Genomic DNA, 22405 nt, shown 5'->3' on the forward strand with positions numbered 1-22405 from the left:
GGGACTCAGCAAGAGTCTGAGTGTGAGTGTGTGTGTAAAAAAGACATGTAGTCAGAAGCCCTACAGAGTTTCTGCAAATGAATGAGTGTGAGTTTGTGTGTGTGTAAAAAGGACACGGAGTCAGAAGACCTCCAGAGATTGTGCAAGGGTGTGTGTGTGTGTGAGTGTGTAAAAAGGAAAGGAAGTCCGAAGCCCTACAGATATTCTTCAAAGTTTGTGTGTGCGTGAGTGTCTAAAAAAGACACAAAATCAGAAGCCCTCCAGAGATTCTGCAAGTGTCTGTGTGTGTAAAAAGGACACAAAGTGAGAATACCTCCAGAGATTCTGGAAGGGTGTGTGCATGTGTATATGTGAATGTGTAAAATGGAAACGAAGTCAGAAGGCCTCCAGAGATTCTGCCAGGGTGTATTTGTGTGTGTAAAAAGGACAGGAACTCAGAATCCCTCCATAGATTCTTCAAGTGTGAGTGTGTCTGTGTGTATCAAAAGGACACAAAGTCAGAAGACCTGCAGATATTCTGCAAGAGTGTGGGTGTTTGTGTGTGTGTGTAAAAAGGACACAGAATCAGAAGCCCTCCAGAGATTCTGCAAGTGTATGAGTGTGTGTGTGTGTTTAAAAAGGGCATGAAATCAGACGCCCTTCAGAGATTTTGCAAGGGTGCGTGTATGTGTGTGTGTGTGTGTTTGCTTGTAAAAAGACATTAATTCAGAAACCATCCAGAGATTCTGCAACGGTGTTTCCGTATGTGTTTGTGTGTGTGTGTGTGTGTCTGTGTGTGTGTGTGTGTGTAAAAAGGACACGAAGTCAGAAGCTCTCTAGAGATTCTACCATGGTGTGTGTGTGTGTGTGTGTTTGTATAAAAAGTACATGAATTTCGAAGCCCACTAGTGACTCTGAAAGAGTCTGAGTGTGAGTGTGTGTGTGTGTGTAAAAAGGCCATGAAGTCAGAAGCCCTCCAGAGATTCTGCAAGGGTATGAGTGTGAGTGTGTGTGTGTGTGTTAAAAGTAAATGAAGTCAGTTGCCCTCCAGAGATACTGCAAGAGTGTGTGTGCGTGTGTAAAAAGGATACGACATCAGAAGCCCTTCAGAGATTGTACAAGGGCATGAGTGATGGTTTGCGTGTGTGAGTGTGTAAAACGGACAAAGTCAAAAGCCCTCCAGAGATTCTGCAATGGTTTTCTGTGTGTGTGTGTGTTTAAAAAGGATATGAACTCAGAAGACCTCTAGGGATTCTGCCATAGTGTGTGTGTGTTTTTGTAAAAAGGACACGAAGTCAGAAGCTCTCTAGAGATTCTGCAAGGGTCTGAGTGTGAGTGTAAAAAGGACATGTAGTCAGAAGCCCTACACAGTTTCTGCAAGTGAATGAATGTGAGTTTGTGTGTGTGTGTAAAAAGGAGAGAAATTCAGACGACCTCCAGAGATTGTGCAAGGGTGTGTGTGTGTGTGTGAGTGTGTAAAAAGGAAAGGAAATCCGAAGCCCTACAGATATTCTTCAAAGTTTGTGTGTGCGTGAGTGTCTAAAAAGGACACAAAATCAGAAGCCCTCCAGAGATTCTGCAAGTGTCTGTGTGTGTAAAAAGGACACAAAGTGAGAATACCTCCAGAGATTCTGCAAGGGTGTGTGCATGTGTGTGTGTGTGTGTGTAAAATGGAAACGAAGTCAGAAGGCCTCCAGAGATTCTGCCAGGGTGTATTTGTGTGTGTAAAAAGGACAGGAACTCAGAATCCCTCCAGAGAGTCTTCAAGTGTGAGTGTGTGTGTGTATGAAAAGGACACAAAGTCAAAAGACCTGCAGATATTCTGCAAGAGTGTGAGTGTTTGTGTGTGCGTGTAAAAAGGACACGGAATCAGAAGCCCTCCAGACATTCTGCAAGTGTATGAGTGTGTGTGTGTGTGTGTGTTTTAAAAGGACAAGAAATCAGACGCCCTTCAGAGATTCTGCAAGGGTGCGTGTATGTGTGTGTGTGTGTGTTTGCTTGTAAAAAACATTAATTCAGAAACCATCCAGAGATGCTGCAACGGTGTTTGTGTATGTGCGTGTGTGTGTGTGTGTGTAAAAAGGACACGAAGTCAGAAGCCCTCTATAGATTCTACCATGGTGTGTGTGTGTGTGTGTGTGTGTGTTTGTATAAAACGTACATGAATTTGGAAGCCCACTAGGGACTCTGCAAGAGTCTGAGTGTGAGTGTGTTTGTGTGTGTGTGTAAAAAAGCCATGAAGTCAGAAGCCCTCCAGAGATTCTGCAAGGGTATGAGTGTGAGTGTGTGTGTGTGTGTGTGTATGAAAATGACACGGTGTCAGAAGCCCTCAAGAGATTCTGGAAGGTTGTGTGTGAGTGTGTTTAAAAAGGACACAAAGTCAGAAGCTCTCTAGAGATTCTGCAAGGGTCTGAGTGTGAGTGTGTGTGTAAAAAGGACATGTAGTCAGAAGCCCTACAGAGCTTCTGCAAGTGTGTGAGTGTGAGTTTGTGTGTGTGTAAAAAGGACACGGAGTCAGAAGATCTCCAGAGATTGTGCAAGGGTTTGTGTGTGTGTGTGTGAGTGTGTAAAAAGGAAAGGAAGTCCGAATCCCTACAGATATTCTGCAAGGGTATGAGTGTGAGTGTGTGTGTGTGTGTTTCAGTGTGTGTGCATGAAAAGGACACGGTGTCAGAAGCCCTCAAGTGATTCTGGAAGGTTGTGTGTGAGTGTGAGTGAAAAGCACACCAAGTCAGAATCCCCACGGGGATTCTGCAAGGGTGCGAGTGCTTTTGTGTGTGTGACTAAAAAGGACACGAAGTCAGAAGCCCTCTAGAGTTTCTGCAGGGGTATGAGAGTGAGTGTGTGTTTGTGTGTGTGTAAAAAGGCCATGAAGTCAGAAGCCCTCCAGAGATTCTTCAAGTGTCTGTGTGTGTTAAAAGGAGACAAAGTGAGAATACCTCCAGAGATTCTGCAAGGGTGTGTGCATGTGTGCATGTGTGTGTATGTGTGTGAATGTGTAAAATTGAAACGAAGTCAGAAGGCCTCCAGAGATTCTGCCAGGGTGTATTTGTGTGTGTAAAAAGGACAGGAATTCAGAATCCCTCTAGAGATTCTTCACGTGTGAGTGTGTGTGTGTGTATAAAAAGGACACAAAGTCAGAAGACCTGCAGATATTTTGCAAGAGTGTGAGTGTTTGCAAAAGGACACGGAATCAGAAGCCCTCCAGAGATTCTGCAAGTGTATGACTGCATGTGTGTGTGTGTGTGTGTGTGTTTAAAAAGGACATGAAATCAGATGCCTTCCAGAGATTCTGCAATGGTTTTCTGTGTGTGTGTGTGTCTGTGTGTGTGTGTAAAAAGACATGAAATTAGGTGCCTTGCAGAGATTCTGCAAGGGTGTGTGTATGTGTGTGTGTGTGCAAGTGTGTGTGTGGAAAAAGGACAGGAAACCGGAAGCGTTTTACAGATTCTGCAAGAGTGTGTGTGTGTGTGTTTGTGCTTGTAAAAAGGACATTAATTCAGAAACCCTCCAGAGATTCTGCAACCCTGTGTGTATATGTGTATGTGTGTGTGTGTGTGTGTGTGTAAAAAGGCCATGAAGTCAGAAGCCCTCCAGAGATTCTGCAAGGGTATGAGTGTGAGTGTGTGTGTGTGTGTTTCAGTGTGTGTGCATGAAAAGGACACGGTGTCAGAAGCCATCAAGTGATTCTGGAAGGTTGTGTGTGAGTGTGAGTGAAAAGCACACCAAGTCAGAAGCCCTCCGGGGATTCTGCAAGGGTGCGAGTGCTTTTGTGTGTGTGACTAAAAAGGACACGAAGTCAGAAGCCCTCTAGAGTTTCTGCAGGGGTATGAGAGTGAGTGTGTGTTTGTGTGTGTGTAAAAAGGCCATGAAGTCAGAAGCCCTCCAGAGATTCTGCAAGGATATGAGTGTGAGTATGTGAGTGTGTGTGTGTGTGTGTATGAACAGGACACGGCGTCAGAAGCCCTCAAGAGATTCTGGAAGGTTGTGTGTGAGTGTGTTTAAAAAGGACACGAAGTCAGAACCTCTCTAGAGAATCTGCAAGTGTCTGAGTGTGAGTGTGTGTGTAAAAAGGACATGTAGTCAGAAGCCCAACAGAGTTTCTGGAAGTGTATGAGTGTGAGTTTGTGTGTGTGTAAAAAGGACACGGAGTCAGATGACCTCCAGAGATTGTGCAAGGGTGTGTGTGTGTGTGAGTGTGTAAAAAGGAAAGGAAGTCCGAAGCCCTACAGATATTCCTCAAAGTTTGTGTGTGCGTGTGTGTCTAAAAAGTTCACAAAATCAGAAGGCCTCCAGAGATTCTGCAAGTGTCTGTGTGTGTAAAAAGGACAAAAAATGAGAATATCTCCAGAGATTCTGCAAGGGTGTGTGCATGTGTGTGTGTGTGAGTGTGTAAAATTGAAACGAAGTCAGAAGGCCTCCAGAGATTCTGCCAGGGTGTATTTGTTTGTGTAAAAAGGACAGGAACACAGAATCCCTCTAGAGATTCTTCAAGTGTGAGTGTGTGTGTGTATAAAAAGGACACAAAGTCAGAAGACCTGCAGATATTCTGCAAGAGTGTGAGTGTTTGCAAAAAGGACACGGAATCAGAAGCCCTCCAGAGATTCTGCAAGTGTATGTGTGCATGTGTGTGTGTGTGTGTTTAAAAAGGACATGAAATCAGACGCCTTCCAGAGATTCTGGAATGGTTTTCTGCGTGTGTGTGTGTCTGTGTTTGTGTAAAAAGACATGAAATCAGGTGCCCTGCAGAGATTCTGCAAGGGTGCGTGTATGTGTGTGTGTGTGCATGTGTGCGTGTGGAAAAAGGACAGGAAACCAGATGCCTTTTACAGATTCTGCAAGAGTGTGTGTGTGTGTGTTTGTGTGTTTGTGCTTGTAAAAAGGACATTAATTTAGAAACCCTCCAGAGATTCTTCAACCGTGTGTGTGTATATGTGTATGTGTGTGTGTGCGTGTGTAAAAAGCCATGAAGTCAGAAGCCCTCCAGAGATTCTGCAAGGGTATGAGTGTGAGTGTGTGTGTGTGTGTTTCTGTGTGTGTGTGTATGAAAAGGACACGGTGTCAGAAGCCCTCAAGAGATTCTGGAAGGTTGTGTGTGAGTGTTAGTGAAAAGGACACGAAGTCAGAAGCCCTGCGGGGATTCTGCAAGGGTGCGAGTGTTTTTGTGTGTGTGACTAAAAAGGACACGAAGTCAGAAGCCCTCTAGAGTTTCTGCAGGGGTATGAGAGTGAGTGTGTGTTTGTGTGTGTGTAAAAAGGCCATGAAGTCAGAAGGCCTCCAGAGATTCTGCAAGGATATGAGTGTGAGTATGTGTGTGTGTGTGTGTGTGTGTGTATGAACAGGACACGGTGTCAGAAGCCCTCAAGAGATTCTGGAAGGTTGTGTGTGAGTGTGTTTAAAAAGGACACGAAGTCAGAAGCTCTCTAGAGACTCTACAAGGGTCTGAGTGTGAGTGTGTGTGTAAAAAGGACATGTAGTCAGATGCCCTACAAAGCTTCTGCAAGTGTATGAGTGTGAGTTTGTGTGTGTGTAAAAAGTACACGGAGTCAGAAGATCTCCAGAGATTGTGCAAGGGTGTGTGTGTGTGTGAGTGTGTATAAAGGACATGAAGTCAGAAGGCCTGTAGTGATTCTACCATGGTTAGTGTGTATTTTTGTAAAAAGGACACGAACTCAGAAGGTCTGTAGGGATTCTGCAAGGGTCGGAGTGTGAGTGTGTGTGTAAAAAGGACATGTAGTCAGAAGCCCTACAGAGTTTCTTCAAGTGTATGAGTGTGAGTTTGTGGGTGTGTGTGTGTGTAAAAAGGACACGAAGTCAGACAACCTCCAGAGATTGTGCATGGGTGTGTGTGTGTGTGAGAGTGTGTAAAAAGGAAAGGAAGTCTGAAGGCCTACAGATATTCTTCAAAGTTAGTGTGTGCGTGAGTGTCTAAAAAGGTCACAAAATCAGAAGCCCTCCAGAGATTCTGCAAGTGTCTGTGTGTGTAAAAATGACACAAAGTGAGAATACCTCCAGAGATTCTGCAAGGGTGTGTGCATGTGTGCATGTGTGTGTGTGTGAGTGTGTAAAATGGAAACGAAGTCAGAAGGCCTGCAGAGATTCTACCATGGTGTATGTGTGTGTGTGTTTGTATAAAAAGTACATGAATTTCGAAGCCCACTAGGGACTCTGCAAGAGCCTGAGTGTGTGTGTGTGTGTAAAAAGGCCATGAAGTCAGAAGCCCTCCAGAGATTCTGCAAGGGTATGAGTGTGTGTGTGTGTGTGTGTGTGTGTATGAAAAGGACACGGTGTCAGAAGCCCTCAAGAGATTCTGGAAGGTTGGGTGTGAGTGTGAGTGAAAAGGAGAAGAAGTCAGAAGGCCTCCGGGGATTCTGCACGGGTGTGAGTGTTTTTGTGTGTGTGACTAAAAAGGACACGAAGTAAGAAGCCCTCTAGAGTTTCTGCAGGGGTATGAGAGTGAGTGTGTGTTTTTGTGTGTGTAAAAAGTAAACGAAGTCAGTTGCCCTCGAGAGATACTGCAATGGTTTTCTGTGTGTGTGTGTAAAAAGGACACGACATCAGAAACCTTTCAGAGATTGTACAAGGGCATGAGTGTGGGTTTGCATGTGTGAGTGTGTAAAAAGGACAAAGTCAGAAGCCCTCCAGAGATTCTGCAATGGTTTTCTGTGTGTGTGTGTGTGTTTAAAAAGAACATGATGTAAGAAGACCTCTAGGGATTCTGCCATGGTGTGTGTGTGTTTTTGTAAAAAGGACACGAAGTCAGAAGCTCTCTAGAGATTCTGCAAGGGTCTGAGTGTGAGTGTGTGTGTAAAAAGGACATGTATTCAGAAGCCCTACAGAGTTTTTGCAAGTGAATGAGTGTGAGTTTGTGCGTGTAAAAAGGACACGGAGTCAGAAGACCTCCAGAGATTGTGCAAGGTTGTGTGTGTGTGTGTGAGTGTGTATAAAGGAAAGGAAGTCAGAAGCCCTACAGTTATTCTTCAAAGTTTGTGTGTGTGTGAGTGTCTAAAAAGGACACAAAATCAGAAGCCCTCCAGAGATTCTGCAAGTGTCTGTGTGTGTAAAACGGACACAAAGTGAGAATACCTCCAGAGATTCTGCAAGGGTGTGTGCATGTGTGCATATGTGTGTGTGAGTGTGTAAAATGGAAACGAAGTCAGAAGGCCTTCAGAGATTCTGGCAGGGTGTATTTGTGTGTGTAAAAAGGACAGGAACTCAGAATCCCTCCAGAGATTCTTCAAGTGTGAGTGTGTGTGTGTATAAAAAGGACACAAAGTCAGAAGACCTGCAGATATACTGCAAGAGTGTGAGTGTTTGTAAAAAGGACACGGAATCAGAAGCCCTCCAGAGATTCTGCAAGTGTATGAGTGCATGTGTGTGTGTGTGTGTGTTTAAAAAGGACATGAAATCAGACGCCTTCCATAGATTCTGCAATGGTTTTCTGTGTGTGTGTGTGTGTCTGTGTGTGTGTGTAAAAAGACATGAAATCAGGTGCCTTGCAGAGATTCTGCAAGGGTGCGTGTATGTGTGTGTGTGTGCATGTGTGCGTGTGGAAAAAGGACAGGAAACCAGAAGCCTTTTACAGATTCTGCAAGAGTGTGTGTGTGTGTGTGTTTGTGCTTGTAAAAAGGACATTAATTCAGAAACCCTCCAGAGATTCTGCAAACGTGTGTGTGTATATGTGTATGTGTGTGTGTGTGTGTGTGTGTGTGTGTGTGTAAAAAGCCATGAAGTCAGAAGCCCTCCAGAGATTCTGCAAGGGTATGAGTGTGAGTGTGTGTGTGTGTGTGTGTATGAAAAGGACACGGTGTCAGAAGCCCTCAAGAGATTCTGGAAGGTTGTGTGTGAGTGTGAGTGAAAAGGACACGAATTCAGAAGCCCTCCGGGGATTCTGCAAGGGTGCGAGTGTTTTTGTGTGTGTGACTAAAAAGGACACGAAGTCAGAAGCCCTCTAGAGTTTCTGCAGGGGTATGAGAGTGAGTGTGTGTTTACGTGTGTGTAAAAAGGCCATGAAGTCAGAAGCCCTCCAGAGATTCTGCAAGGATATGAGTGTGAGTATGTGTCTGTGTGTGTGTGTGTGTGTGTGTATGAACAGGACACGGTGTCAGAAGCCCTCAAGAGATTCTGGAAGGTTGTGTGTGAGTGTGTTTAAAAAGTACACGAAGTCAGAAGCTCTCTAGAGATTCTGCAAGGGTCTGAGTGTGAGTGTGTGTGTAAAAAGGACATGTAGTCAGAAGCCCTACAGAGTTCTGCAAGTGTATGAGTGTGAGTTTGTGTGTGTGTGTAAAAAGGACACGGAATCAGAAGATCTCCAGAGATTGTGCAAGGGTGTGTGTGTGTGTGTGTGTGTGAGTGTGTAAAAAGGACATGAAGTCAGAAGGCCTGTAGAGATTCTGACAAGGTGTGTGTGTATTTTTGTAAAAAGGACACAAAGTCAGAAGCTCCCTAGAGATTTTACAAGGGTCTGAGTGTGAGTGTGTGTGTAAAAAGGACAGGAACTCAGAATCCCTCCAGAGATTCTTCAAGTGTGAGTGTGTGTGTGTATAAAAAGGCCACAAAGTCAGAAGACCTGCAGATATTCTGCAAGAGTGTGAGTGTTTGTAAAAAGGACACGGAATCAGAAGCCCTCCAGAGATTCTGCAAGTGTATGACTGCACGTGTGTGTGTGTGTGTGTTTAAAAAGGACATGAAATCAGACGCCTTCCAGAGATTCTGCAATGGTTTTCTGTGTGTGTGTGTCTGTGTGTGTGTGTAAAAAGACATGAAATCAGGCGCGCTGCAGAGATTCTGCAAGGGTGCGTGTATGTGTGTGTGTGTGCATGTGTGCGTGTGGAAAAAGGACAGGAAACCAGAAGCCTTTTACAGATTCTGCAAGAGTGTGTGTGTGTGTGTTGTGCTTGTTAAAAGGACATTGATTCAGAAACCCTCCAGAGATTCTGCAACCATGTGTGTGTATATGTGTATGTGTGTGTGTGTGTGTATGTGTGTGTGTAAAAAGGACACGAAGACAGAAGACCTCTAAGGATTCTGCCATGGTGTGTGTGTGTTTTTTAAATAGGACATGAAGTCAGGAGCTCTCTAGAGAGTCTGCAAGGGTCTGAGTGTGTGTGTGTGTGTGTGTGTGTGTAAAAAGGACACGAAATCAGACGACCTCCAGAGATTGTGCAAGTGTGTGTGTGTGTGTGTGAGTGTGTGAAAAGGAAAGGAAATCAGAAGCCCTACAGATATTCTTCAAATTTTGTGTGTGTGTGAGGGTCTAAATAGGACACAAAATCAGAAGCCCTCCAGAGATTCTGCAAGTGACTGTGTGTGTAAAAAGGACACAAAGTGAGAATACCTCCAGAGATTCTGCAAGGGTTGTGTGCATGTGTGCATGTGTGTGTGTGAGTGTGTAAAATGGAAACAAAGTCAGAAGACCTCCAGAGATTCTGCCAGGGTGTATTTGTGTGTGTAAAAAGGACAGGAACTCAGAATCCCTCCAGAGATTCTTCAAGTGTGAGTGTGTGTGTGAATAAAAAGGACACAAAGTCAGCAGACCTGCAGATATTCTGCAAGAATGTGAGTGTTTGTGTTTAAAAAGGACACGGAATCAGAAGCCATCCAGAGATTCTGCAAGTGTATGAGTGCATGTGTGTGTGTGTGTTTAAAAAGGACATGAAATCAGACGCCCTCCAGAGATTCTGCAATGATTTTCTCTGTGTGTGTGTGTAAAAAGACATAAAATCCGACGCCCTGCAGAGATTCTGCAAGGGTGCGTGTATGTATGTGTGTGTGCATGCGTGTGTGTGGAAAAAAGGACTGGAAACCAGAAGCCTTTTAAAGATTCTGCAAGAGTGTGTGTGTTTGTTTGTGCTTATAAAAAGGACATTAATTCATAAACCCTCCAGAGATTCTGCAACCGTGTGTGTGTATATGTGTATTTGTGTGTGTGTGTGTGTAAAAAGGACACGAAGTCAGAAGACCTCTAGGGATTCTGCCAATGGTGTGTGTGTGTTTTTTAAAAAGGACACGAAGTCAGAAGCTCCCTAGAGATTCTGCAAGGGTCTGAGTGTGAGTGTGTGTGTAAAAAGGACATGTAGTCAGAAGCCCTACAGAGTTTCTGCAAGTGTATGAGTGTAAGTTTGTGTGTGTGTGTGTGTGTGTGTGTGTAAAAAGGACACGAAGTCAGACGACCTCCAGGGATTGTGCAAGGTTGTGTGTGTGTGTGAGTGTGTAAAAAGGAAAGGAAGTCAGAAGCCCTACAATTATTCTTCAAAGTTTGTGTGTGTGTGAGCGTCTAAAAAGGACACAAAATCAGAAGCCCTCCAGAGATTCTGCAAGTGTCTGTGTGTGTAAAAGGGACACAAAGTGAGAATACCTCCAGAGATTCTGCAAGGGTGTGTGCATGTGTTCATGTGTGTGTGTGTGAGTGTGTAAAATGGAAACGAAGTCAGAAGGCCTCCAGAGATTCTGCCAGTGTGTATTTGTGTGTGTAAAAAGAACAGGAACTCAGAATCCCTCCAGAGATTCTTCAAGTGTGAGTGTGTGTCTGTGTGTATAAAAAGGACACAAAGTCAGAAGACCTGCAGATATTCTGCAAGAGTGTGAGTGTTTGTGTGTGTGTGTAAAAAGGACACGGAATCAGAAGCCCTCCAGAGATTCTGTAAGTGTATGAGTGTGTGTGTGTGTGTGTTTAAAAAGGACATGAAATCAGACGCCCTTCAGAGATTCTGCAAGGGTGCGTGTATGTGTGTGTGTGTGTGTGTGTGTGTTTGCTTGTGAAAAGACATTAATTCAGAAACCATCCAGAGATTCTGCAACGGTGTTTCTGTATGTGTGTGTGTGTGTGTGTGTGTGTGTGTGTGTAAAAAGGACACGAAGTCAGAAGCTCTCTAGAGATTCTACCATGGTGTGTGTGTGTGTTTGTATAAAAAGTACATGAATTTCGAAGCCCACTTGGGACTCTGCAAGAGTGTGAGTGTGAGTGTGTGTTTAAAAAGGCCATGAAGTCAGAAGCCCTCCAGAGATTCTGCAAGGGTATGAGTGTGAGTGTGTGTGTGTGTGTATGAAAAGGACACGGTGTCAGAAGCCCTCAAGAGATTCTCGAAGGTTGTGTGTGAGTGTGAGTGTAAAGGACAAGAAGTCAGAAGGCCTGCGGGGATTCTGCACGGGTGTGAGTGTTTTTGTGTGTGTGACTAAAAAGGACACGAAGTCAGAAGCCCTCTAGAGTTTCTGCAGGGGTATGAGAGTGAGTGTGTGTTTGTGTGTGTGTAAAAAGTAAACGAAGTCAGTTGCCCTCCAGAGATACTGCAATGGTTTTCTATGTGTGTGTGTAAAAAGGACACGACATCAGAAGCCTTTCAGATTGTACAAGGGCATGAGTGTGGGTTTGCGTGTGTGAGTGTGTGAAACGGACAAAGTCAGAAGCCCTCCAGAGATTCTGCAATGGTTTTCTGTGTGTGTGTGTTTAAAAAGGACATGATGTCAGAAGACCTCTAGGGATTCTGCCATGGGGTGTGTGTGTTTTTGTAAAAAGGACACGAAGTCAGAAGCTCTCTAGAGATTCTGCAAGGGTCTGAGTGTGAGTGTGTGTGTAAAAAGGACATGTATTCAGAAGCCCTACAGAGTTTCTGCAAGTGAATGAGTGTGAGTTTCTGTGTGTGTAAAAAGGACACGGAGTCAAAAGACCTCCAGAGATTGTGCAAGGGTGTGTGTGTGTTTGTGTGTGTAAAAAGTAAAGGAAGTCCGAAGCCCTAGAGATATTTTTCAATGTTTGTGTGTGTGTGAGTGTCTAAAAAGGACACAAAATCAGAAGCCCTCCAGAGATTCTGCAAGTGTCTGTGTGTGTAAAAAGGACACAAAGTGAGAATACCTCCAGAGATTCTGCAAGGGTGTGTGCATGTGTGCATGTGGGTTTGTGAGTGTGTAAAATGGAAACGAAGTCAGACGGCCTCCAGAGACTCTGCCAGGGTGTATTTGTGTGTGTAAAAAGGACAGGAAATCAGAATCCCTCCAGAGATTCTTCAAGTGTGAGTGTGTGTGTGTGTATAAAAAGGACACAAAGTCAGAAGACCTGCAGATATTCTGCAAGAGTGTGAGTGTTTGTGTGTGTGTGTAAAAAGGACACGGAATCAGAAGCCCTCCAGAGATTCTGCAAGTGTATGAGTGTGTGTGTTTGTGTGTGTGTGTGTTTAAAAAGGACATGAAATCAGACGCCCTTCAGAGATTCTGCAAGGGTGCGTGTATGTGTGTGTGTTTGTGTGTGTGTTTGCTTGTGAAAAGACATTAATTCAGAAACCATCCAGAGATTTGGCAACGGTGTTTCTGTGTGTGTGTGTGTGTGTGTGTGTGTGTGTAAAGGACACGAAGTCAGAATCTCTCTAGAGATTCTACCATGGTGTGTGTGTGTGTGTTTGTATAAAAAGTACATGAATTTGGAAGCCCACTAGGGACTCTGCAAGAGTCTGAGTGTGAGTGTGTTTGTGTGTGTGTGTATGTAAAAAAGCCATGAAATCAGAAGCCCTCCAGAGATTCTGCAAGGGTATGAGTGTGAGTGTGTGTGTGTGTGTGTGTGTATGAAAATGACACGGTGTCAGAAGCCCTCAAGAGATTCTGGAAGGTTGTGTGTGAGTGTGTTTAAAAAGGATACGAAGTCAGAAGCTCTCTCGAGATTCTGCAAGTGTCTGAGTGTGAGTGTGTGTTTAAAAAGGACATGTAGTCAGAAGCCCTACAGAGCTTCTGCAAGTGTGTGAGTGTGAGTTTGTGTCTGTGTAAAAAGGACACGGAGTCAGAAGATCTCCAGAGATTGTGCAAGGCTGTGTGTGTGTGAGTGTGTAAAAAGGATAGGAAGTCCGAAGCCCTACAGATATTCTTCAAAGTTTGTGTGTGGGTGAGTGTCTAAAAAGGACACAAAATCAGAAGCCCTCCAGAGATTCTTCAAGTGTCTGTGTGTATAAAAAGGACACAAACTGAGAATACCCCCAGAGATTCTGCAAGGGTGTGTGCATGTGTGCATGTGTCTGTATGTGTGTGAATGTGTAAAATTGAAACGAAATCAGAAGGCCTCCAGAGATTCTGACAGGGTGTATTTGTGTGTGTAAAAAGGACAGGAATTCAGAATCCCTCTAGAGATTCTTCACGTGTGAGTGTGTTTGTGTGTATAAAAAGGATACAAAGTCAGAAGACCTACAGATATTCTGCAAGAGTGTGAGTGTTTGCAAAAAGGACACGGAATCAGAAGCCCTCCAGAGATTCTGCAAGTGTATGAGTGGATGTGTGTGTTTAAAAAGGACATGAAATCAGACGCCTTCCAGAGATTCTGCAATGATTTTCTGTGTGTGTGTGTGTCTGTGTGTGTGTGTAAAAAGACATGAAATCAGGTGCCCTGCAGAGATTGTGCAAGGGTGCGTGTATGTGTGTGTGTGTGTGCATGTGTGCGTGTGGAAAAAGGACAGGAAACCAGATGCCTTTTACAGATTCTGCAAGAGTGTGTGTGTGTGTGTTTCTGCTTGTAAAAAGGACATTAATTCAGAAACCCTCCAGAGATTCTGCAACCGTGTGTGTGTATATGTGTATGTGTGTGTGTGTGTGTGTGTAAAAAGGCCATAAAGTCAGAAGCCCTCCAGAGATTCTGCAAGGGTATGAGTGTGAGTGTGTGTGTGTGTGTGTTTCTGTGTGTGTGTATGAAAAGGACACGGTGTCAGAAGCCCTCAAGAGATTCTGGAAGGTTGTGTGTGAGTGTGAGTGAAAAGGACACGAAGTCAGAAGCCCTGCGGGGATTCTGCAAGGGTGCGAGTGTTTTTGTGTGTGTTACTAAAAAGGACACGAAGTCAGAAGCCCTCTAGAGTTTCTGCAGGGGTATGAGAGTGAGTGTGTGTTTGTGTGTGTGTAAAAAGGCCATGAAGTCAAAAGCCCTCCAGAAATTCTGCAAGGATATGAGTGTGAGTATGTGTGTGTGTGTGTGTGTGTGTGTGTGTGTGTGTGTGTATGAACAGGACACGGTGTCAGAAGCCCTCAAGAGATTCTGGAAAGTTGTGTCTGAGTGTGTTTAAAAAGGACACGAAGTCAGAAGCTCACTAGATATTCTGCAAGGGTCTGAGTGTGAGTGTGTGTGTAAAAAGTACATGTAGTCAGATGCCCTACAAAGCTTCTGCAAGTGTATGAGTGTGAGTTTGTGTGTGTGTAAAAAGGACACGGAGTCAGAAGATCTCCAGAGATTGTGCAAGTGTGTGTGTGTGTGTGTGTGAGTGTGTATAAAGGACATGAAGTCAGAAGGCCTGTAGTGATTCTGCCATGGTTTGTGTGTATTTTTGTAAAAAGGACACGAAGTCAGAAGCTCTCTAGGGATTCTGCAAGGGTCGGAGTGTGAGTGTGTGTGTAAAAAGAACATGTAGTCTGAAGCCCTACAGAATTTCTTCAAGTGTATGAGTGTGAGTTTGTGTGTGTGTAAAAAGGACACGGAATCAGAAGATCTCCAGAGATTGTGCAAGGGTGTGTGTGTGTGTGTGAGTGTGTAAAAAGGACATGAAGTCAGACAGCCTGTAGAGATTCTGACAAGGTGTGTGTGTATTTTTGTAAAAAGGACACAAAGTCAGAAGCTCCCTAGAGATTTTACAAGGGTCTGAGTGTGAGTGTGTGTGTAAAAAGGACAGGAACTCAGAATCCCTCCAGAGATTCTTCAAGTGTGAGTGTGTGTGTGTATAAAAAGGCCACAAAGTCAGAAGACCTGCAGATATTCTGCAAGAGTGTGAGTGTTTGTAAAAAGGACACGGAATCAGAAGCCCTCCAGAGATTCTGCAAGTGTATGAGTGCACGTGTGTGTGTGTGTGTGTGTTTAAAAAGGACATGAAATCAGACGCCTTCCAGAGATTCTGCAATGGTTTTCTGTGTGTGTGTGTCTGTGTGTGTGTGTAAAAAGACATGAAATCAGGCGCGCTGCAGAGATTCTGCAAGGGTGCGTGTATGTGTGTGTGTGTGCATGTGTGCGTGTGGAAAAAGGACAGGAAACCAGAAGCCTTTTACAGATTCTGCAAGATTGTGTGTGTGTGTGTTGTGCTTGTTAAAAGGACATTGATTCAGAAACCCTCCAGAGATTCTGCAACCATGTGTGTGTATATGTGTATGTGTGTGTGTGTGTATGTGTGTGTGTAAAAAGGACACGAAGACAGAAGACCTCTAAGGATTCTGCCATGGTGTGTGTGTGTTTTTTAAATAGGACATGAAGTCAGGAGCTCTCTAGAGAGTCTGCAAGGGTCTGAGTGTGTGTGTGTGTGTGTGTGTGTAAAAAGGACACGAAATCAGACGACCTCCAGAGATTGTGCAAGTGTGTGTGTGTGTGTGTGTGAGTGTGTGAAAAGGAAAGGAAATCAGAAGCCCTACAGATATTCTTCAAATTTTGTGTGTGTGTGAGGGTCTAAATAGGACACAAAATCAGAAGCCCTCCAGAGATTCTGCAAGTGACTGTGTGTGTAAAAAGGACACAAAGTGAGAATACCTCCAGAGATTCTGCAAGGGTGTGTGCATGTGTGTGTGTGTGAGTGTGTAAAATGGAAACGAAGTAAGAAGGCCTCCAGAGATTCTGCCAGGGTGTATTTGTGTGTGTAAAAAAGGACAGGAACTCAGAATCCCTCCAGAGATTCTTCAAGTGTGAGTGTGTCTGTGTGTATAAAAAGGACACAAAGTCAGAAGACCTGCAGATATTCTGCAAGAGTGTGAGTGTTTGTGTGTGCCTGTAAAAAGGACACGGAATCAGAAGCCCTCCAGAGATTCTGCCAGTGTATGAGTGCATGTGTGTGTGTGTGTGTGTGTGTTTAAAAAGGACATGATATCAGATGCCCTTCAGAGATTCTGCAAGGGTGCGTGTATGTGTGTGTGTGTGTTTAAAAAGGACACGAAGTCAGAAGCCCTCTAGAGATTCTACCATGGTGTGTGTGTGTGTGTGTTTGTATAAAATGTACATGAATTTCGAAGCCCACTAGGGACTCAGCAAGAGTCTGAGTGTGAGTGTGTGTGTAAAAAATACATGTAGTCAGAAGCCCTACAGAGTTTCTGCAAGTGAATGAGTGTGTGTTTGTGTGTGTGTAAAAAGGACACGGAGTTAGAAGACCTCCAGAGATTGTGAAAGGGTGTGTGTGTGCATGGGTGTGTAAAAAGTAAAGGAAGTCCGAAGCCCTACAGATATTCTTCAATGTTTGTGTGTGCGTGAGTGTCTAAAAAGGACACAAAATCAGAAGCCCTCCAGAGATTCTGCAAGTGTCTGTGTGTTTAAAAAGGACACAAAGTGAGAATACCTCCAGAGATTCTGCAAGGGTTGTGTGCATGTGTGCATGTGTGTGTGTGAGTGTGTAAAATGGAAACAAAGTCAGAAGACCTCCAGAGAATCTGCCAGGGTGTATTTGTGTGTGTAAAAAGGACAGGAACTCAGAATCCCTCCAGAGATTCTTCAAGTGTGAGTGTGTGTGTGTATAAAAAGGACACAAAGTCAGCAGACCTGCAGATATTCTGCAAGAATGTGAGTGTTTGTGTTTAAAAAGGACACGGAATCAGAAGCCATCCAGAGATTCTGCAAGTGTATGAGTGCATGTGTGTGTGTGTGTTTAAAAAGGACATGAAATCAGACGCCCTCCAGAGATTCTGCAATGATTTTCTCTGTGTGTGTGTGTAAAAAGACATAAAATCCGACGCCCTGCAGAGATTCTGCAAGGGTGCGTGTATGTATGTGTGTGTGCATGCGTGTGTGTGGAAAAAAGGACTGGAAACCAGAAGCCTTTTAAAGATTCTGCAAGAGTGTGTGTGTTTGTTTGTGCTTATAAAAAGGACATTAATTCATAAACCCTCCAGAGATTCTGCAACCGTGTGTGTGTATATGTGTATTTGTGTGTGTGTGTGTGTAAAAAGGACACGAAGTCAGAAGACCTCTAGGGATTCTGCCATGGTGTGTGTGTGTTTTTTAAAAAGGACACGAAGTCAGAAGCTCCCTAGAGATTCTGCAAGGGTCTGAGTGTGAGTGTGTGTGTAAAAAGGACATGTAGTCAGAAGCCCTACAGAGTTTCTGCAAGTGTATGAGTGTAAGTTTGTGTGTGTGTGTGTGTGTGTAAAAAGGACACGAAGTCAGACGACCTCCAGGGATTGTGCAAGGTTGTGTGTGTGTGTGAGTGTGTAAAAAGGAAAGGAAGTCAGAAGCCCTACAATTATTCTTCAAAGTTTGTGTGTGTGTGAGCGTCTAAAAAGGACACAAAATCAGAAGCCCTCCAGAGATTCTGCAAGTGTCTGTGTGTGTAAAAGGGACACAAAGTGAGAATACCTCCAGAGATTCTGCAAGGGTGTGTGCATGTGTTCATGTGTGTGTGTGTGAGTGTGTAAAATGGAAACGAAGTCAGAAGGCCTCCAGAGATTCTGCCAGTGTGTATTTGTGTGTGTAAAAAGAACAGGAACTCAGAATCCCACCAGAGATTCTTCAAGTGTGAGTGTGTGTCTGTGTGTATAAAAAGGACACAAAGTCAGAAGACCTGCAGATATTCTGCAAGAGTGTGAGTGTTTGTGTGTGTGTGTAAAAAGGACACGGAATCAGAAGCCCTCCAGAGATTCTGTAAGTGTATGAGTGTGTGTGTGTGTGTGTTTAAAAAGGACATGAAATCAGACGCCCTTCAGAGATTCTGCAAGGGTGCGTGTATGTGTGTGTGTGTGTGTGTGTGTGTGTTTGCTTGTGAAAAGACATTAATTCAGAAACCATCCAGAGATTCTGCAACGGTGTTTCTGTATGTGTGTGTGTGTGTGTGTGTGTAAAAAGGACACGAAGTCAGAAGCTCTCTAGAGATTCTACCATGGTGTGTGTGTGTGTTTGTATAAAAAGTACATGAATTTCGAAGCCCACTTGGGACTCTGCAAGAGTGTGAGTGTGAGTGTGTGTTTAAAAAGGCCATGAAGTCAGAAGCCCTCCAGAGATTCTGCAAGGGTATGAGTGTGAGTGTGTGTGTGTGTGTGTATGAAAAGGACACGGTGTCAGAAGCCCTCAAGAGATTCTCGAAGGTTGTGTGTGAGTGTGAGTGTAAAGGACAAGAAGTCAGAAGGCCTGCGGGGATTCTGCACGGGTGTGAGTGTTTTTGTGTGTGTGACTAAAAAGGACACGAAGTCAGAAGCCCTCTAGAGTTTCTGCAGGGGTATGAGAGTGAGTGTGTGTTTGTGTGTGTGTAAAAAGTAAACGAAGTCAGTTGCCCTCCAGAGATACTGCAATGGTTTTCTATGTGTGTGTGTAAAAAGGACACGACATCAGAAGCCTTTCAGATTGTACAAGGGCATGAGTGTGGGTTTGCGTGTGTGAGTGTGTGAAACGGACAAAGTCAGAAGCCCTCCAGAGATTCTGCAATGGTTTTCTGTGTGTGTGTGTTTAAAAAGGACATGATGTCAGAAGACCTCTAGGGATTCTGCCATGGGGTGTGTGTGTTTTTGTAAAAAGGACACGAAGTCAGAAGCTCTCTAGAGATTCTGCAAGGTTCTGAGTGTGAGTGTGTGTGTAAAAAGGACATGTATTCAGAAGCCCTACAGAGTTTCTGCAAGTGAATGAGTGTGAGTTTCTGTGTGTGTAAAAAGGACACGGAGTCAAAAGACCTCCAGAGATTGTGCAAGGGTGTGTGTGTGTTTGTGTGTGTAAAAAGTAAAGGAAGTCCGAAGCCCTAGAGATATTTTTCAATGTTTGTGTGTGTGTGAGTGTCTAAAAAGGACACAAAATCAGAAGCCCTCCAGAGATTCTGCAAGTGTCTGTGTGTGTAAAAAGGACACAAAGTGAGAATACCTCCAGAGATTCTGCAAGGGTGTGTGCATGTGTGCATGTGGGTTTGTGAGTGTGTAAAATGGAAACGAAGTCAGACGGCCTCCAGAGACTCTGCCAGGGTGTATTTGTGTGTGTAAAAAGGACAGGAAATCAGAATCCCTCCAGAGATTCTTCAAGTGTGAGTGTGTGTGTGTGTATAAAAAGGACACAAAGTCAGAAGACCTGCAGATATTCTGCAAGAGTGTGAGTGTTTGTGTGTGTGTGTAAAAAGGACACGGAATCAGAAGCCCTCCAGAGATTCTGCAAGTGTATGAGTGTGTGTGTTTGTGTATGTGTGTGTTTAAAAAGGACATGAAATCAGACGCCCTTCAGAGATTCTGCAAGGGTGCGTGTATGTGTGTGTGTTTGTGTGTGTGTTTGCTTGTGAAAAGACATTAATTCAGAAACCATCCAGAGATTTGGCAACGGTGTTTCTGTGTGTGTGTGTGTGTGTGTGTGTGTGTGTGTGTAAAGGACACGAAGTCAGAATCTCTCTAGAGATTCTACCATGGTGTGTGTGTGTGTGTTTGTATAAAAAGTACATGAATTTGGAAGCCCACTAGGGACTCTGCAAGAGTCTGAGTGTGAGTGTGTTTGTGTGTGTGTGTATGTAAAAAAGCCATGAAATCAGAAGCCCTCCAGAGATTCTGCAAGGGTATGAGTGTGAGTGTGTGTGTGTGTGTGTGTGTATGAAAATGACACGGTGTCAGAAGCCCTCAAGAGATTCTGGAAGGTTGTGTGTGAGTGTGTTTAAAAAGGATACGAAGTCAGAAGCTCTCTAGAGATTCTGCAAGTGTCTGAGTGTGAGTGTGTGTTTAAAAAGGACATGTAGTCAGAAGCCCTACAGAGCTTCTGCAAGTGTGTGAGTGTGAGTTTGTGTCTGTGTAAAAAGGACACGGAGTCAGAAGATCTCCAGAGATTGTGCAAGGCTGTGTGTGTGTGAGTGTGTAAAAAGGATAGGAAGTCCGAAGCCCTACAGATATTCTTCAAAGTTTGTGTGTGGGTGAGTGTCTAAAAAGGACACAAAATCAGAAGCCCTCCAGAGATTCTTCAAGTGTCTGTGTGTGTAAAAAGGACACAAACTGAGAATACCCCCAGAGATTCTGCAAGGGTGTGTGCATGTGTGCATGTGTGTGTATGTGTGTGAATGTGTAAAATTGAAACGAAATCAGAAGGCCTCCAGAGATTCTGACAGGGTGTATTTGTGTGTGTAAAAAGGACAGGAATTCAGAATCCCTCTAGAGATTCTTCACGTGTGAGTGTGTTTGTGTGTATAAAAAGGATACAAAGTCAGAAGACCTACAGATATTCTGCAAGAGTGTGAGTGTTTGCAAAAAGGACACGGAATCAGAAGCCGTCCAGAGATTCTGCAAGTGTATGAGTGGATGTGTGTGTTTAAAAAGGACATGAAATCAGACGCCTTCCAGAGATTCTGCAATGATTTTCTGTGTGTGTGTGTCTGTGTGTGTGTGTAAAAAGACATGAAATCAGGTGCCCTGCAGAGATTGTGCAAGGGTGCGTGTATGTGTGTGTGTGTGCATGTGTGCGTGTGGAAAAAGGACAGGAAACCAGATGCTTTTTACAGATTCTGCAAGAGTGTGTGTGTGTGTGTTTCTGCTTGTAAAAAGGACATTAATTCAGAAACCCTCCAGAGATTCTGCAACCGTGTGTGTGTATATGTGTATGTGTGTGTGTGTGTGTGTGTGTGTAAAAAGGCCATAAAGTCAGAAGCCCTCCAGAGATTCTGCAAGGGTATGAGTGTGAGTGTGTGTGTGTGTGTGTTTCTGTGTGTGTGTATGAAAAGGACACGGTGTCAGAAGCCCTCAAGAGATTCTGGAAGGTTGTGTGTGAGTGTGAGTGAAAAGGACACGAAGTCAGAAGCCCTGCGGGGATTCTGCAAGGATGCGAGTGTTTTTGTGTGTGTTACTAAAAAGGACACGAAGTCAGAAGCCCTCTAGAGTTTCTGCAGGGGTATGAGAGTGAGTGTGTGTTTGTGTGTGTGTAAAAAGGCCATGAAGTCAAAAGCCCTCCAGAAATTCTGCAAGGATATGAGTGTGAGTATGTGTGTGTGTGTGTGTGTGTGTGTGTGTGTGTATGAACAGGACACGGTGTCAGAAGCCCTCAAGAGATTCTGGAAAGTTGTGTCTGAGTGTGTTTAAAAAGGACACGAAGTCAGAAGCTCACTAGATATTCTGCAAGGGTCTGAGTGTGAGTGTGTGTGTAAAAAGTACATGTAGTCAGATGCCCTACAAAGCTTCTGCAAGTGTATGAGTGTGAGTTTGTGTGTGTGTAAAAAGGACACGGAGTCAGAAGATCTCCAGAGATTGTGCAAGTGTGTGTGTGTGTGTGTGTGAGTGTGTATAAAGGACATGAAGTCAGAAGGCCTGTAGTGATTCTGCCATGGTTTGTGTGTATTTTTGTAAAAAGGACACGAAGTCAGAAGCTCTCTAGGGATTCTGCAAGGGTCGGAGTGTGAGTGTGTGTGTAAAAAGAACATGTAGTCTGAAGCCCTACAGAATTTCTTCAAGTGTATGAGTGTGAGTTTGTGTGTGTGTAAAAAGGACACGAAGTCAGACGACCTCCAGAGATTGTGCAAGGGTGTGTGTGTGTGAGTGTGTAAAAAGGAAAGGAAGTCTGAAGGCCTACAGATATTCTTCAAAGTTAGTGTGTGCGTGAGTGTCTAAAAAGGACACAAAATCAGAAGCCCTCCAGAGATTCTGCAAGTGTCTGTGTGTGTAAAAAGGACACAAAGTGAGAATACCTCCAGAGATTCTGCAAGGGTGTGTGCATGTGTGCATGTGTGTGTGTGTGAGTGTGTAAAATGGAAACGAAGTCAGAAGGCCTGCAGAGATTCTACCATGGTGTATGTGTGTGTGTTTGTATAAAAAGTACATGAATTTCGAAGCCCACTAGGGACTCTGCAAGAGCCTGAGTGTGTGTGTGGGTGTGTAAAAAGGCCATGAAGTCAGAAGCCCTCCAGAGATTCTGCAAGGGAATGAGTGTGTGTGTGTGTGTGTGTGTATGAAAAGGACACGGTGTCAGAAGCCCTCAAGAGATTCTGGAAGGTTGGGTGTGAGTGTGAGTGAAAAGGAGAAGAAGTCAGAAGGCCTCCGGGGATTCTGCACGGGTGTGAGTGTTTTTGTGTGTGTGACTAAAAAGGACACGAAGTCAGAAGCCCTCTAGAGTTTCTGCAGGGGTATGAGAGTGAGTGTGTGTTTTTGTGTGTGTAAAAAGTAAACGAAGTCAGTTGCCCTCGAGAGATACTGCAATGGTTTTCTGTGTGTGTGTGTAAAAAGGACACGACATCAGAAACCTTTCAGAGATTGTACAAGGGCATGAGTGTGGGTTTGCATGTGTGAGTGTGTAAAACGGACAAAGTCAGAAGCCCTCCAGAGATTCTGCAATGGTTTTCTGTGTGTGTGTGTGTGTGTTTAAAAAGAACATGATGTAAGAAGACCTCTAGGGATTCTGCCATGGTGTGTGTGTGTTTTTGTAAAAAGGACACGAAGTCAGAAGCTCTCTAGAGATTCTGCAAGGGTCTGAGTGTGAGTGTGTGTGTAAAAAGGACATGTATTCAGAAGCCCTACAGAGTTTTTGCAAGTGAATGAGTGTGAGTTTGTGTGTGTAAAAAGGACACGG

Source organism: Tenrec ecaudatus, chromosome 14 (assembly GCF_050624435.1).
Source record: "Tenrec ecaudatus isolate mTenEca1 chromosome 14, mTenEca1.hap1, whole genome shotgun sequence".
In the NCBI taxonomy this organism is placed as follows: Eukaryota; Metazoa; Chordata; class Mammalia; order Afrosoricida; family Tenrecidae; genus Tenrec; species Tenrec ecaudatus.